Here is a 14616-nt window from a genome sequence, read left to right on the forward strand (position 1 = left end):
ACCGGCTGGCACGTCCGCCACGGCCGAGAAGAAGCCCCCCGGCCGCGTGCGCCCAGGCCCGCCCGGCCAGGCCGCTTTGCAGCCCCCGCCACGGTCGCCTCTGCGCCCCTCGCTTCGTCCATCCCGGGAGAGGCGGCCCCTGCGACGCCGCGCTAGGCGCCCCCCTGGCCCGGAGAGGCCTCCCGCGGTGCGGGTGGAGGGCTGGGGGTGGAGATGTGTGCTTCCGGGCGCCCTCCGCAAGGGGGCGAGGGGCGCCCTCCGGGCTGCGCCGGCTGCCTGCCTCTCTACCTGCCGAGCGTAAGGCCTGCTCTAGAGGCGCCTTCTCCAAGGAGACCCCCCCGCCCCAGGTTTCCTCCTTTGGAATGAGTATGTGACCCCCACTCCGAAGCGCTTAAGGGGGGGGGGTCTTCTTCCTGCACACACACCCGGCTATGCCAACCGCCCCAAAGATGCCCTGCAAGCAGGAACACCGGATTTTCCCCATGCCACCCTCCCCCTTGAGTTATTTCAGAAAAGCCGGTCTCCATCATAGCACGATTCCTTTCCGTTCTGTTCCTCCATGTCAGCTTTCCTAAGAACATCACAAGAGCCCCATGGGGTCGGATCCGGTCCAAGGCCCACCTAGTCCAGCAGCCTGTGCTGACTTTATTCATCTGGGTACCTTTTGCAAAAGCACAGATGCAAAGAATGCGCTAGATCACTTTCTCCTCTGTTTCCTCCTCCTACTCCTCCCAGCTCTGGAACATCCCCAGTGCTAAATTATATAATCTGTTTTGCATGCAGAAGGTCCCAAATTTAATCTCCAATGGTATCTTCAGGTAGGGCTAGAAAACCCTGGAGAGCTGCTACCAGTCAGTGTAGACATTATTGCTCTAGATGGACCCAAAGTTCTGACTGGGTATAAAGCAGATACCTATTTTCTAGGTTCCTGTTATTTAAAAACAAAACAAGAAAAACCTTAGTCATTTTGGGGAAAATCAGAACTTTGTTAGTCTTTGCATTCCACACTCTCCCCCCCCCCCATTTGATTCCTTATTTATTTTTATTTACATCTGTGGTGGGCACTGAAATCTTCTCAGTCTTCAGGGCCTCCAAAGGTCTCACTCTGACCCAGAGCAGCCCACTTTTTTGTAAACTTAACTTTAGCTTACATCCCAGTGGTTTGGAGTAGTGAATAAGTGTCTCTGGTTCTTCCTGTTCCAAGCACACCCACTTAAAGGCATTCACGTCTTTTTAAATTATTCCACTCCTCTAAAACAAAATTGGTTTTATGCTCCCACCGCTAACTGCACCTCTTAGGACAGCAACCAGACCAACCCACTGGTTGTTGAATTGGAAGCCCTACATTCCTACACCCCCCCCAAAAAACCCCCCTCTATAGAACCTTAAAAGTTTCTACAGCACTCATTTTTTGCTCTCCATCTATTCAGATAGATCAGACAGGGTTTGGGCCTGATCCGTTAATGCTCTTGCTATGTTCTTATATTGCTCAGTCCATAGAGCATGAGACTCAGACCAGTTCAAGATCAGAGAGCTGGACTCAATGTCTTCACAGTATCTCTTAGCTCAAGAGGCTTCTGAATCCCCTGAGCGGCTTGCTAGCCTTTGACGGGCATTTATTTCCCTTGATCGCTGTCCGTGGTGCTGAAGTTTTGCTTGCCTTAGTGCCTGCTAGTTTGCTGGCTGCTGTCTATCCCTGTGTGGTCGTCAGCGCAGAACCATGGCTGCTAACTTTTTCCCTTTTCTTGCGAGGAATCCTATTCGGAATAAGGGAATTTCCCTTAAAAAAAGGGAAAAGTTGACAGCTATGCACAGAACTTTGGGGGAGGAGCCCATGGCCTCTTTCAGCAGGATGAGCAGGGGGACCTCCAAGTGCAGCCAAGAAGGTTTACATTTAGAAATAAGTGAAATAATACACATTGCCGTTCAAAGAGGGGGGCCCCATTGCACATAAGGAAGTACACAAAGTAATATGCATTGCTGTTCAGCTCCATGTCGAAATTAATGGACCTAAGTCAGCCTGGATAGCTCAGTTGGTTAGAGCGTGGTGCTGATAATGCCAAGGTTGAAAGTTCGATGTGGACAGCTGCACATTCCTGCATTGCAGGGGGTTGGACTAGATCAGGCAAGGGCAAACTTGGCCCTCCAGCTGTTTTGGGACTACAATTCCCATCATCCCTGGCCACTGGTCCTGTTAGCTAGGGAAGATGGGAGTTGTAGTCCCAAAACAGCTGGAGGGCCAAGTTTGCCCGTGCCTGGACTAGATGATCCCGCAGGGTCCCTTTCAACTCTACAATTCTATAATTCGAACTCGTACCCTTTCATGTCAATGGGTCTACTCTGAGTGTGACCAACACAGGATACAACCCTATGGAAGGAATTCAGCATCACACTCTTCTGGTTGTTCTTTCAATGTAAGCATTTCTGCTTGCAAAATGGACCAATTCTTCCTCCTCTCTCCCTCACTGTCTTGAGGGTCCAGGGTGAACATCCAGGGTGAATTTGGGGGGTGTGGGGTTTGCACAGGGCGGTGGGCAGCCCCCTGCGCTAGCAGGCACCGTTGTGCTAGCTTCTGCTTGTTGAATCTGGGTGAGCATATTTAGTATTTTTCCCCTTTGTACTGCATGTATTCCTCAATGTGCACCACACTGGTATTCTTTTATGATTAAGCCCTATTATTTATTGCATTTATGACCTACCTTTTCCTCCAATGAGCTCCAGGTGGTGTCTGTGGTTCTCCCCCTTCTCATTTAATCTCCACAACAGCCCTGTGAGGTAGGCCCAGTATACCTGAAGGAGCGTCTCCACCCCCATCGTTCTGCCCGGATGCTGAGGTCCAGCTCCAAGGGCCTTCTGGCGGTTCCCTCTCTGAGAAGCAAAGCTACTGGGAACCAGGCAGAGGGCCTTCTCAGTAGTGGCACCCGCCCTGTGGAATGCCCTCCCATCAGATGTTGAAGAGATAAATAACTACCTGACATTCAGAAGACAACTGAAGGCAGCCCTATTCAGGGAAGTTTTTAATGTGTGACATTTTAGTGTATTTTTGGTCTTTGTTGGAAGCCGCCCAGAGTAGGGCTGGGGCTGCGGGTTAAACTACAGAGCCTAGGACTTGCCGATCCGAAGGTTGGCATTTCGAATCCCCACAACGGGGTGAGCTCCTGTTGCTCGGTCCCTGCTCCTGCCAACCTAGCAGTTCAAAAGCATGTCAAAGTGCAAGTAGATAAATAGGTACTGCTCTGGTGGGAAGGTAAATGGCATTTCCGTGCGCTGCTCTGGTTCGCCAGAAGTGGCTTAGTCATGCTGGCCACATGACCCGGAAGCTGTATGCCAGCTCCCTCGGCCAATAAAGCGAGATGAGCACCGCAACCCCAGAGTCGGCCACGACTGGACCTAATGGTCAGGAGTCCCTTTACCTTTTAAGGGGCAGTGACTGGCCCAAGTTCATCCAGTGTGTTTGATGGCCAGGTGGTGTATATGATGCACCAGGTGGTGTACATGTGTATGAATTAATAAAAATAAAATTAGCAACCTACCCTCCTGCCTCATTGTGGGTGAAAAAAAACCAAAGGGCATGTCTTCGGCTACTCACCAATCTAACAGATCAGTTTCTCCTCCCCCGGAAAAATCTCTCACTAGATGTCTTTCCACATTTAAGCTCTGACTCAGATTCAATGCTACTGAATGAAGGGGGGGGGGCGAAAGACATTTGAAGTCAAGGCTAGTGAGGGAACAATGCCAAACACAGAGGCTGTGCTTGAGAGCTGTAGTATCCAAACTGAAAAGAACAGTGGCCTTTTACAAATGGTTCGTGGGGAGTTCAAAAGTTGTGTGAAGTTCCCACGCAGCCGACTGCTCTTGAAATACTCAACTTCCCATAGCTCCAGCTGTCGTCCTGGAGGATGGAAGTCAGAACCAAGGCAAATAATTTGGGTATTGGCTGGGCAGGCTCTTTCTGATGAGTTCGCCATGTGCAGCTGGGTCAGAGGTGTCTGTATCCAGAAAATCTTCTGAAATAGGTTCAGCTGGAGTGGAAGCTGCCTGATTTTTTAGCTTAGCAGAAACAGGCCGGTCACCAAGAACTATCTCCCCTCCCAAGTTAGGGAAGGCAAGGACATATGAACCAGTTTGGTGCACTGGCTAGAGCAAGGGTCAGCAAACTTTTTCAGCAGGGGGCCAGTCCACTGTCCCTCCGACCTTGTGGGGGGCAGGACTATATTTTGAGGGGAAAAACATGAATGAATTGCTGTGCCCCAGAAATAACCCAGAGATGCATTTTAAATACAAGGACACCTTCTACTCATGTAAAAACACCAGGCAGGCCCCACAAATAACCCAGAGATGCATTTTAAATACAAGGACACATTCTACTTATGTAAAAACACGCTGATTTCTGGACCATCTGCGGGCCGGATTTAGAAGGTGATGGGCCGGATCTGGCTCCCGAGCCTTAGTTTGCCTACCCATGGGTTAGCTTGTCCAACTCGTACCTGGAAGACCAGGGTTCAAATCCCACACACAACCACGAAGCTCACCAGGTGACTTTGGGATCAGCCACAGTTCCTTAGCTTACCTTACCTCACAGGGTTGTTGTGGTGAGGATAAAAATAGGGATGAGGAGAACCACAAACATTATCTTGTGCAGAGGAGAGGTGGGATTTGACCTATAAAACCCTATAAAAGGCTATCTGAAAGACTGTATCTCCCATACAGAACTGTCTCGACTCTGAGATCTTCAGGGGAGGGCCTACTGCCACCCTTACAGGGACACTTGGTAGAGACATGGGAGAGGGCCTTCTTGGTGGCAGCTCCTAGACTTTGGAACTCCCTCCCTAGAGAAGCTAGCCTGGCTCCTTCCTTGCTGTCTTTCCACGGGCAGCTGAAGACAGTTTTATTCCAACAGGCCTTTGGGAACTGAATGGTGTCTTTTTTGAGGGGGGGGGGTTAGGAAATGGCTTTTAATAGGGCTGTGCTGTTTTTATTACCTGCCTTCTTCGTCTTGTCTTAATTCTATTAGTGTTTAATTACTTTGTAATGATGATATTTATAGCTTTTTTGTATTTCATCCATGTTCTTTCAGTTTGTTTGGGCCACCTTGAGTACTGGTCTGGGGAAAAGGGGCAGGATATAAATAAATAAATTAATAGTAACGGCAACAATAAAACGAACAACTGATAAGAGATTTATAAAATGTGGGCAGAAAGCAGATCTCACTCCCTCTTCCCTCTTTTCCCCCTCTTTCATTGAAATTGGGTTCACCCAATGGGATTGATTCGCAGGAGATTCAGGACAGATAGAATAATACTATATTAATCTACAACATTTTCTGCAACAAGATGTTTGGTGATGGCCAGTAGCTTAAATGGTTTAGAAAGGGGATTAGGCAAAGATGCAGGGGGAGAAATTATCAGTGGATACTTGCCATGATTTTTATGTGGTAGACCCACATTCTAAAATGTTTTTTTTAAAATCTGCCCAACGTATTTCTGATATTATGCTGTTTTATGTCTGGGTTGTACATGTGTGTGCGTGATATTTTTCCAAGTTGCTCTGAGTGGTGCAAAAGCCCGGGAAGAGTTTGTTTGTTTGCTTGCTTAAATAAAGCTATTATTAGTATTATATAGATACTATTTTTTATTTTATTGATTTTTATTTTTGTACCTTTTCTTCCTTCTTTCTTTGTTAAATTTGCAAATAAAAAATTAATAAAAACAGCAGCAGAGGAAAAAGAGCCACACTCCCCGCTGGTTCTTTACAATTCTCTCCCACCATACAAACCCATGTGGTCGCTGTCCATGGTCCTGAATGGGTTTCCCGTACTCTGTCCATGGTGCTGAATCAATAGTGCTGAAAACACATTGCTGAATGTAGGGTGACGCCTTGGTGAAATGAATGTATTGCGGCTCTTACGTATTTCCCCCTTGAAATTATCAATGCACCTCTACATGAAGTACGAAGCTGAAATTTTGTATACATGTAGCTCATGGCTACCACAAAATAAGCGTAAGAAAAATAGAAAAATAGCTCCTGATGCATCAGCCCTGAGGGAGCCTGGCCTTGTTCTAACCTGACTGGTGATATCTCCTCTTTCCTCCACTTCCCTACAGATGTTGGGGTTTGAAACTTCTACATGCCAAGAACGTATTCTGCCACTGTGCTTTTGCCCTTCCCCATCCACAGGGATATGTTCTGGGCTCCTCAAGGGCAGGATGTAAATGTGGCTAGACATCATCATAAAAAGCAGAGGCATCACCTTGCCAAGAAAGATCCATATAGTTAAAGCTATGGTTTTCCCAGTAGTGATGTATGGAAGTGAGAGCTGGACCATCAAGAAGGCTGAGCGCCGAAGAATTGATGCTTTGGAATTATGGTGCTGGAGGAGACTCTTGAGAGTCCCATGGACTGCAAGAAGATCAAATCTATCCATTCTGAAGGAAATCAGCCCTGAGTGCTCACTGGAAGGACAGATCCTGTAGCTGAGGCTCCAATACTTTGGCCACCTCATGAGAAGAGAAGACTCCCTGGGAAAGACCCTGATGTTGGGAAAGGTGGAGGGCACAAGGAGAAGGGGACGACAGAGGACGAGATGGTTGGACCGTGTTCTCATAGCTACCAACATGAGTTTGACCCAACTGTAGGAGGCAGTGGAAGACAGGAGTGCCTGGCGTGCTCTAGTCCACGGGGTCATGAAGAGTCAGACACTACTAAACAACTAAACAACAACAAAGATGGCAGAGCTGGGCATTTCCTCCAACTCTAGACTTTCCAATGGTAAAGAGTTGTTTGACAATGGAGTGGACTCCCCTGGAAATGTCTGGAGTCTCCTTCACTAGGGATTTCTAAGCAGAGTTTGGGAGTTGGACACAACTAAACGACTAAACAACAACAGAAATTCTTAGAAGTGGCCAATCTTTCCATTGAATAGGATAATCCTTCCACTCCTGGTTGCTCAGTATACAAGTCAAACAAAAACGTTTTGCCAGCTTGCCAAAGATCATTCCGGGATAATATCACAATAAAGGAAAGGAATCTGATCGCATTATTTCAATCTCATTGCATTTATTGCTGTAGTGGTAAAGTGTCCTTCACGTCAACGTTGCAGGAGGCTTTGTTGTTTCATGTACAATGCAAAAGAGAAGCAAGATTGCGCTTCTGCACCTGTAGGAAGAAGTGGAAGCTGGTCCATTGAGGCAAATGCGGCACTGCCCCACCAACCTGCCTTCTTGTTTCCATCTAGTCAAGGTGGGGCAGTTTCTTCCTCCATTGCCTCAATGTAAGGTAAACGTAAAGGGACCCCTGACCATTAGGTCCAGTCGTGGCCGACTCTGGGGTTGCGGTGCTCATCTCACTTTATTGGCCAAGGGAGCTGGCGTACAGCTTCCAGGTCATGTGGCCAGCATGACTAAGCCACTTCTGGCGAACCAGAGCAGCGCACGGAAATGCCGTGTACCTTCCCGCCAGAGCAGTACCTATTTATCTACTTGCACTTTGACGTGCTTTCGAACTGCTAGGTTGGCAGGAGCTGGGACCGAGCAATGGGAGCTCACCCCGTCGCGGGGATTTGAACCGCCGACCTTCTGATCGGCAAGCCCTAGGCTCTGTGGTTTAACCCACAGCGCCACCCGCGTCCCTTTGCCTCAATGTAGCGCCTTGTAAAACTCAGCAGGGAGAAGGATGGAGACAAACCTGAAATCTGTTGGCTCTGCATGTCATTGGCTCTACCTACCACTGTCCTCTCTGCTTTCCACTCCACCAGTCCCAATGGGCACCAGCCACCGCAAGTAGCAAGCATCTCAGATGTACTGAAAGTTGGATGAGACTGCTAAATTCAACTGACAAGCAAAGAGCTCCATGAGCAGAACAGCACTCAAAAATGAGCTGAGCCTGGGAAAAAGAAAATTGTCCAGGGAAAGCTTCACACAGTGTGCCTGATGCTTTAAAAAAAATGTTACCAAAGAAATTGGGAACACATTTACAGTTTTATGCCTTCCAACATTCATTGGATGTCCACGAGTTTGAGTGTTAGGAGAGAGAAAAGTCTCCAGTTATATTTTATTTTATTAATAAACATATTTATATGCTGCTTTGTCATAAAAAAAATCAAGGTAGCCATAAAACATAAAGGCTATACAAGAAATAAGATAAAAAGCTAAAAGGTTTAACAAACAGACATCAATTTTGACAATTAAATATGCAGATATTCAGTTATGAGCATTATTTTGCTACCATATTTAGCATGGAGGTATTTTGATTTTAAGGGAGAAATATATGCAGGTCACATCAGAACGGAGGTATCAGTGTCTTGGGCCATGTGTGTATCAAATTTCATATCCCCAGGTGCTATGAAAGGGTCTTAAACATATTTGAAATCCCTTGTTTGAAGGCATTGTGCCATGGTGGTTAAGGGTGTTTTTGGCTACATGCATACCAAATACCAGGTTTCTAGCTCATGGGGAATGTGCCATAACAACTTCTGAAACCCTCATCAGAAAGCTAGTCATGAGTCAATCACTCAGGCACTTCAATATTTCCTGTGACGATGTTCACAATGAAATAGATCATAGGCAGAGAACCTCTGGCCCTCCAGATGTGGTTCTTGGACTAAGGCTCCCATCAACCCCCACCATTTGATACATTTGCTGGGGTTCATGGGAGTCCAAAGCATCCAGGTGGCCACGGGTTCCCCATCCCTGAAATAAATACAAGTGTAGTTTAATACTGGAGGAGGATTTTTCTTTTTAATGGGGGATATCAGGGCTATCTATCACAACTGGTTATCTCCCACTTGGACTACTGCAATGTGCTCTATGTGGGGCTACCTTTCAAGGTGACCTGGAAACTCAAACTAATCCAGAATGTGACAGCTAGACTGGTGACTGGGAGCGACCACCGAGACCACATAACACTGGTCTTGAAAGACCTACATTGGCTCCCAGTATGTTTCTGAGCACAATTCAAAGTGTTGGTGCTGACCTTGAAAGCCCTAAACGGCCTCAGTCCTGTATACCTGAAGGAGCGTCTCCACTCCCATCGTTCTGCCCAGATGCTGAGTTCCAGCTCCGAGGGCCTTCTGGAAGTGAGATTACAGGGAACCAGGCAGAGGGCTTTCTCGGTAGTGGCGCCTGCCCTGTGGAATGCCTTCCTAGCAGATGTCAAGACAATAAACAACTATTTTACTTTTAATAGTAAAATACCTGTTTAGGGAAGTTTTTAATGTCTGACGCTGTATTGTTTTTGATATTTGGTTGGAAGCCGCCCAGAGTGGCTGGGGAGACCCCGTCAGATGGGTGGGGTATAAATAATAAATTATTATTATTATTATTATTATTATTATGGAATAGAACTCTGAGCATCGTGGAAGGATAAAACTTCCAAACAACTGGATCCCTTTGTAGCCTCAAATTCACCAACAGAACAGGAGTTTCTGAACACTGGTGGTTTTCTTCCCCCTACCCATGCATATGACCCCAAATTATGAGCTCAGCCTAGGGCTCCCATGCAGCTGTTTTGCACAAATCACTGGGGATTCTGCTTTGGGGCAAGAAGGCAACCATACGTTCAGCTCTGAGAAGGCTTCAAACCATTGATCTGGGAAGCCTGAGAGCTCCTAGCTCAACTTCTCAGAAGCATAGGGGGAAGATCCTTTGGGACCTCCCTTCAAGGGTGACTAAGCAATGGAAGCTACTGTCCATGACTGCTCACACGGGGCCTGCCAGAGCAAGGAGAGGATGGTGCTAGTTCTACTATGAAATAGTTATTGTGTTTCAACAGTTTGCTAGGGAGTGGAGCTATTGTTCCCTGGTCACACCTGAACTGGCCAGACCCCAAGCGAGCGATGGCAGTGGGTTAGCTAAGGCATATTAAAATGTGCCAGGAATCTTGAGCATGTATAAGTCTCAGTCCTGTTTACGCCACCCCAGGAAAGGGGAACCCTTTTTCAGCTAGAGGGGTGCAGTCCTTCCGTGGTGGGCGGGGCATGCTAGTGGTGGGCGGGGCCAGAGGTAAAATTCAGCGGAGCAACATCACCTTGCCGACAAAAGTCCATATAGTTAAAGCTATGGTTTCCCCAGTCGTGATATATGGAAGTGAGAGCTGGACCATAAAGAAGGCTGATCGCCGAAGAATGGATGCTTTTGAATTATGGTGCTGGAGGAGACTCTTGAGAGTCCCATGGACTGCAAGAAGATCAAACCTATCCATTCTGAAGGAAATCAGCCCTTGGTGCTTACTGGAAGGACAGATCCTGAAGCTTAGGCTACAATACTATGGCCACCTCATGAGAAGAGAAGACTCCCTGGAAAAGACCCTGATGTTGGGAAAGATGGAGGGCACAAGGAGAAGGGGACGACAGAGGACGAGATGGCTGGACAGTGTTCTCGAAGCTACCAGCATGAGTTTGACCAAACTGCGGGAGGCAGTGGAAGACAGGAGTGCCTGGCATGCTCTGGTCCAGGGGCCACGGAGAGTCAGACACGACTAAACAACAATAACAACAACAAATGTAAAGTAGCCTAGTTCCTACAATCACCCTTCTCGAACCTCCATCTAGACAAGTGAAGTGTGTGATCTGAGTGCAAGGACACATTCCAGCCAAGCAGAAGGGTGTGAAGCAGGGCTAATGAGGGGCGTGGCCTGGACAGGGAGGGGTGTGGCCTAGGAAAAGCTCTGAAGGCCAGACAGAGAAGGTTGGAGGCTGCATTCTGCTCCTCCTCTGAGGTTCCTGACTGCTAATTCCTAGACTAAGTATTCCAGATTTCACACCTTAAACTCATGCTGACTTCTGATTTGTGCATACCTGTTAGCGGCTGGCTAGATGAGGGGGAGTGGTGGACGCTTCTTGACCAACAGCCCCCCAGGGAAAGCACAGAGGGAGAGTATTTGGATCCTCGAGGGAGGAGACGGGCCGACTCCCAGAACGAGGAATCTATTACATGTTGCAGAGCAGAGAACCAGGCAGAAACAGAAAGGGTCCTTTGGGGTTCACCGTAGACAAAGGGAGGAGCCTGAAGCTGAGGGATAGGGACGGGAGGAGGAGTTACAAGCCAGTCCAGGCAACTGCTTAATCTAGACCAGGGGTCAGCAAACTTTTTCAGCAGGAGGCCGGTGCACTGTCCCTCAGACCTTGTGGGGGGGGGGCGGACTATATTTTTGCGGGGGGAAATGTACAAATTCCTATGCCCCACAAATAAGCCAGAGTTGCATTTTAAATAAAAGCACACATTCCACTCATGTAAAAACAGGCTGATTCCTGGACCGTCTGTGGGCCAGATTTAGAAGGCGATTGGGCTGGATCTGGCCCCCAGGCCTTAGTTTGCCTACCCATGATCTAGACAGCAGCAACCCTTAGAAGTTTCTGTGTGTTCTTTGTTCTATTTCCTGAATAAAGAAACTAAGTTAGCTAGTGTTTCACTGTCTTTCTCTGATCTGCGAATGACCTGCTCTCCTTGTTGGCTCCCTGACATTATCCACACAAGGTACTTGAGAAGAAATCAGGCGAGGGTCAGGATCAGGATGAGGCAAGAATCCCTCCAGTTGGTCTTCAAGAGAAGAGGAAGCCCTTGAGCTAACATGGTCCTAAGCTGGCTGCCCCACTCTTGTGTCCTCCAGATGTTCACAGCTCTTACCAGCCTAGCCAACGATCAGGGATGCTAGAAGTTGGGAGGCCAGCAACATCTGGGGAACCACAGCTTCCCCTGTTCCTGATTCAAGAAACTTCTCCACTTGCTTCTAGTGATTCCTATGCCCCACAAATAACCCAGAGTTATTTGCCTCCAGCATCCAAGCTCTGTTCAGATGGGATGACCACTACTCCATAGCAATTGTTGTTATACAATTCCATTCACCATATAGATGGGGTATGTACTTTTGGTTTTATTTCATATTGAATTGACATTATAGTTCATGTGTACAGTTTATCATAATTTGAGTTATTGTAAGTTACCATGCATATGCAGGTCATTGTTTCATTAATTCATTTGCAGTTTATGAAGCATTTTTGTATCCTTCTGCTGTGCTGAAGAATTCCATGAAACAGTGGGTATATCCGGAATCACTGTTCACTACGTCTGTTTGTGGACTACTTCGGCAGCATTGGACGTCATAAAACAAAGCTTTACGGCTTGTTTTCACCAGAAAAGAATCTGATCCATTGCTTGCATAGTCTACAAAGACTTTCAGAGACTTATAAGACTTTCATTTGGTTCTATGTTTTCAAGAGAATCCATCAAGAGTGCATATTTTGTGACTTTCAGAGATTTATAAGATTTCTGTTTATTTGGTTTTGCAGAGAGTGCATTTCATATATTTCATACTATTCAATGTTCTGTATAGATTATATAAAGGGTTTATATTGACATCGTATCGTTGTACTTGGTCATCGTGTTGCCTTGGATATTACAGATAGGATGTGGGACAGGATGATTTTTTTTGTGTCTGCACTTGTGGAACTCCTTGCCTCAGGAAACCCACGGTGGAAATATCTTCTTTATTCCGATAGCCATTTGGCTGGCAAAATGGCTAAGACTGGAAAACAGAGAAACTGATGGAGCTGAAATGGGCAGACCCTTCGGTCACAAGTCACAGCTGAAAATTCTCCAATGCCTCAAAAAAAAGGGGGCTTCTCAGCACCCATCTGCCTGAGAGGCTTTTAACTGAACGTGCTGCAGTCAGTGGTCAGGAGCAGAATCACATTTGGAATCTGAGCAGAGGAACAGGGAAGAAGCAGTTTGAATTTGTTCAGAGAGATTAAAAGGAAATGCAAAAGGAGAGTGAGAAAGACCTTTGACCTCCTTGGAAGCACCTGACTGTTCTAGGAAGCAATGATGAAGGCTCATCAGCTACTCACTTTCAATAATACAGAATCTGACATTGTTTGGGTCTTCTTCTTTTTTCAGAGGTCCACTAGATGTGGAACATGATCATTTATTATAAATAAATTGAATAAGCGGGCTTTTGTTGTTTCTGGCTGATAAAATCTTCACGAGTAAGGAACATCCAAAATGGGATAATAGACCAGCTTTCCATTGGGATCAGTTCAGATGAGATTTATTCACCAAATTAAGAAAAATATCACCCACACTGAAAGACTTTTGAGCAACTTGCCATGTGGATTGTAGGCTCTATCAGAGTCACTCTCTGTGTGGGTTTATCCACAGACACCTCCCCAACTCAGTTAAAACTATTAAGGCAATAATAAAAACTCTCAGAAAACTAAGTTATGCGGAATGCAAATTGGAATACAATGCAAAAATTAAAGGAAGCAATAAAATGCAATTGAAAATGATACCGCATCTAGCACAGGGCACTGCATCTAGCACAGGGCACTGCAATTGTTACTATAGGCTAGGGGAAAATATTTGGTCCACCATGATTTCATAAGAACCTAAGAAAAGTCTGCCAGTGGAATTTGCTGCCAAGGAGTGTGGTGGAGTCTCCTTCTTTGGAGGTCTTTAAGCAGAGGCTTGACAACCATATGTCAGGAGTGCTCTGATGGTGTTTCCTGCTTGGCAGGGGGTTGGACTCGATGGCCCCTGTGGTCTCTTCCAACTCTATGATTCTATGATTCTATGATATCAGACCAGTGACCCGTCTAGTTTTCATTGTAATTGTTTGTATGGTATATATGTTTTAATTCGATCAATATATAATTTTGCAATAAATAAATAAATTAAAAATTGTGTGTGTGTCTCTCTCTCCCCCATCTTGTTTTTAGATGTTCTTGCATTTATCTGTAAGCTGCCTTGAGTTCCAGTCATGGGGAAAGGTATAGAAGAAATAAATTAATTGTCTCCATCATCATCATCATCAAGGACAAAATAGATCACCATCTGTAAAAGTCGCCTCTCCCCGCTCATCTTGCTCCACTACCCGATCTCCCAGCATTAGTTCAGACTGCTCAATCCCTGAGGAGCACCATTTGGCAGCCTGGGGGGGGGGGTCATTCCTCCGATAGACGAAAGCATGTGTTTTTAGGTGGCTGCCATCTAATTAATGAGAATCGCAGGCCTTCCCAGCTCCACTCTTGGCACCATTGGGGGGAAAGTGAGAAGGGAGGGAGGGAGACACATATGTGTGTTTAGAGCGGATGGCAAGTTTGTAAACTCTCTCCTGCCTCCAACGCACGCCCCATAATTAAAAACTGCTGGTAATTAGTCAGTCGTTAAGAATAGGGGCTGGCTGTTTTTTCTGCTACGGCAACACCAACCCATTTAATGTCTGTTCAGTGCTAATTTGGGTGTCTTCAGCTCTTTTAAGAATCCGGTTTGTTTGTTAAGCGACACTCACAAAAGGGGCCTCTTAAACGCATTCATCGATTTTGCCAGTATACAAGGAGGCTGCAGTGCCGAAATCAGCTGATGGGCTTTTTATATATTTTAAACCCTCTTAGGCTAAATAAAATAAAATAAACGTTAAGCTACAAAATTGCCGACTCGACAACCTGGTGGAAGAGAGGGAGGGAGGGACAGAGGGAAGGGATTTCCTCCCCCCCACCCCACCCCCATGTTTTGACAATTTCTAGGAAACTAAACCCTTGGGCATCAAAGAACAGTATGCACAAAATCTGCCAGCTTAACAGATGTGCTGTAGAAGGGGGCAGATGTTTGGTGGTTGGGGAGTTGC

Source organism: Podarcis tiliguerta (assembly GCF_965153285.1).
Source record: "Podarcis tiliguerta genome assembly, chromosome: 3".
Classification (NCBI taxonomy): domain Eukaryota; kingdom Metazoa; phylum Chordata; class Lepidosauria; order Squamata; family Lacertidae; genus Podarcis; species Podarcis tiliguerta.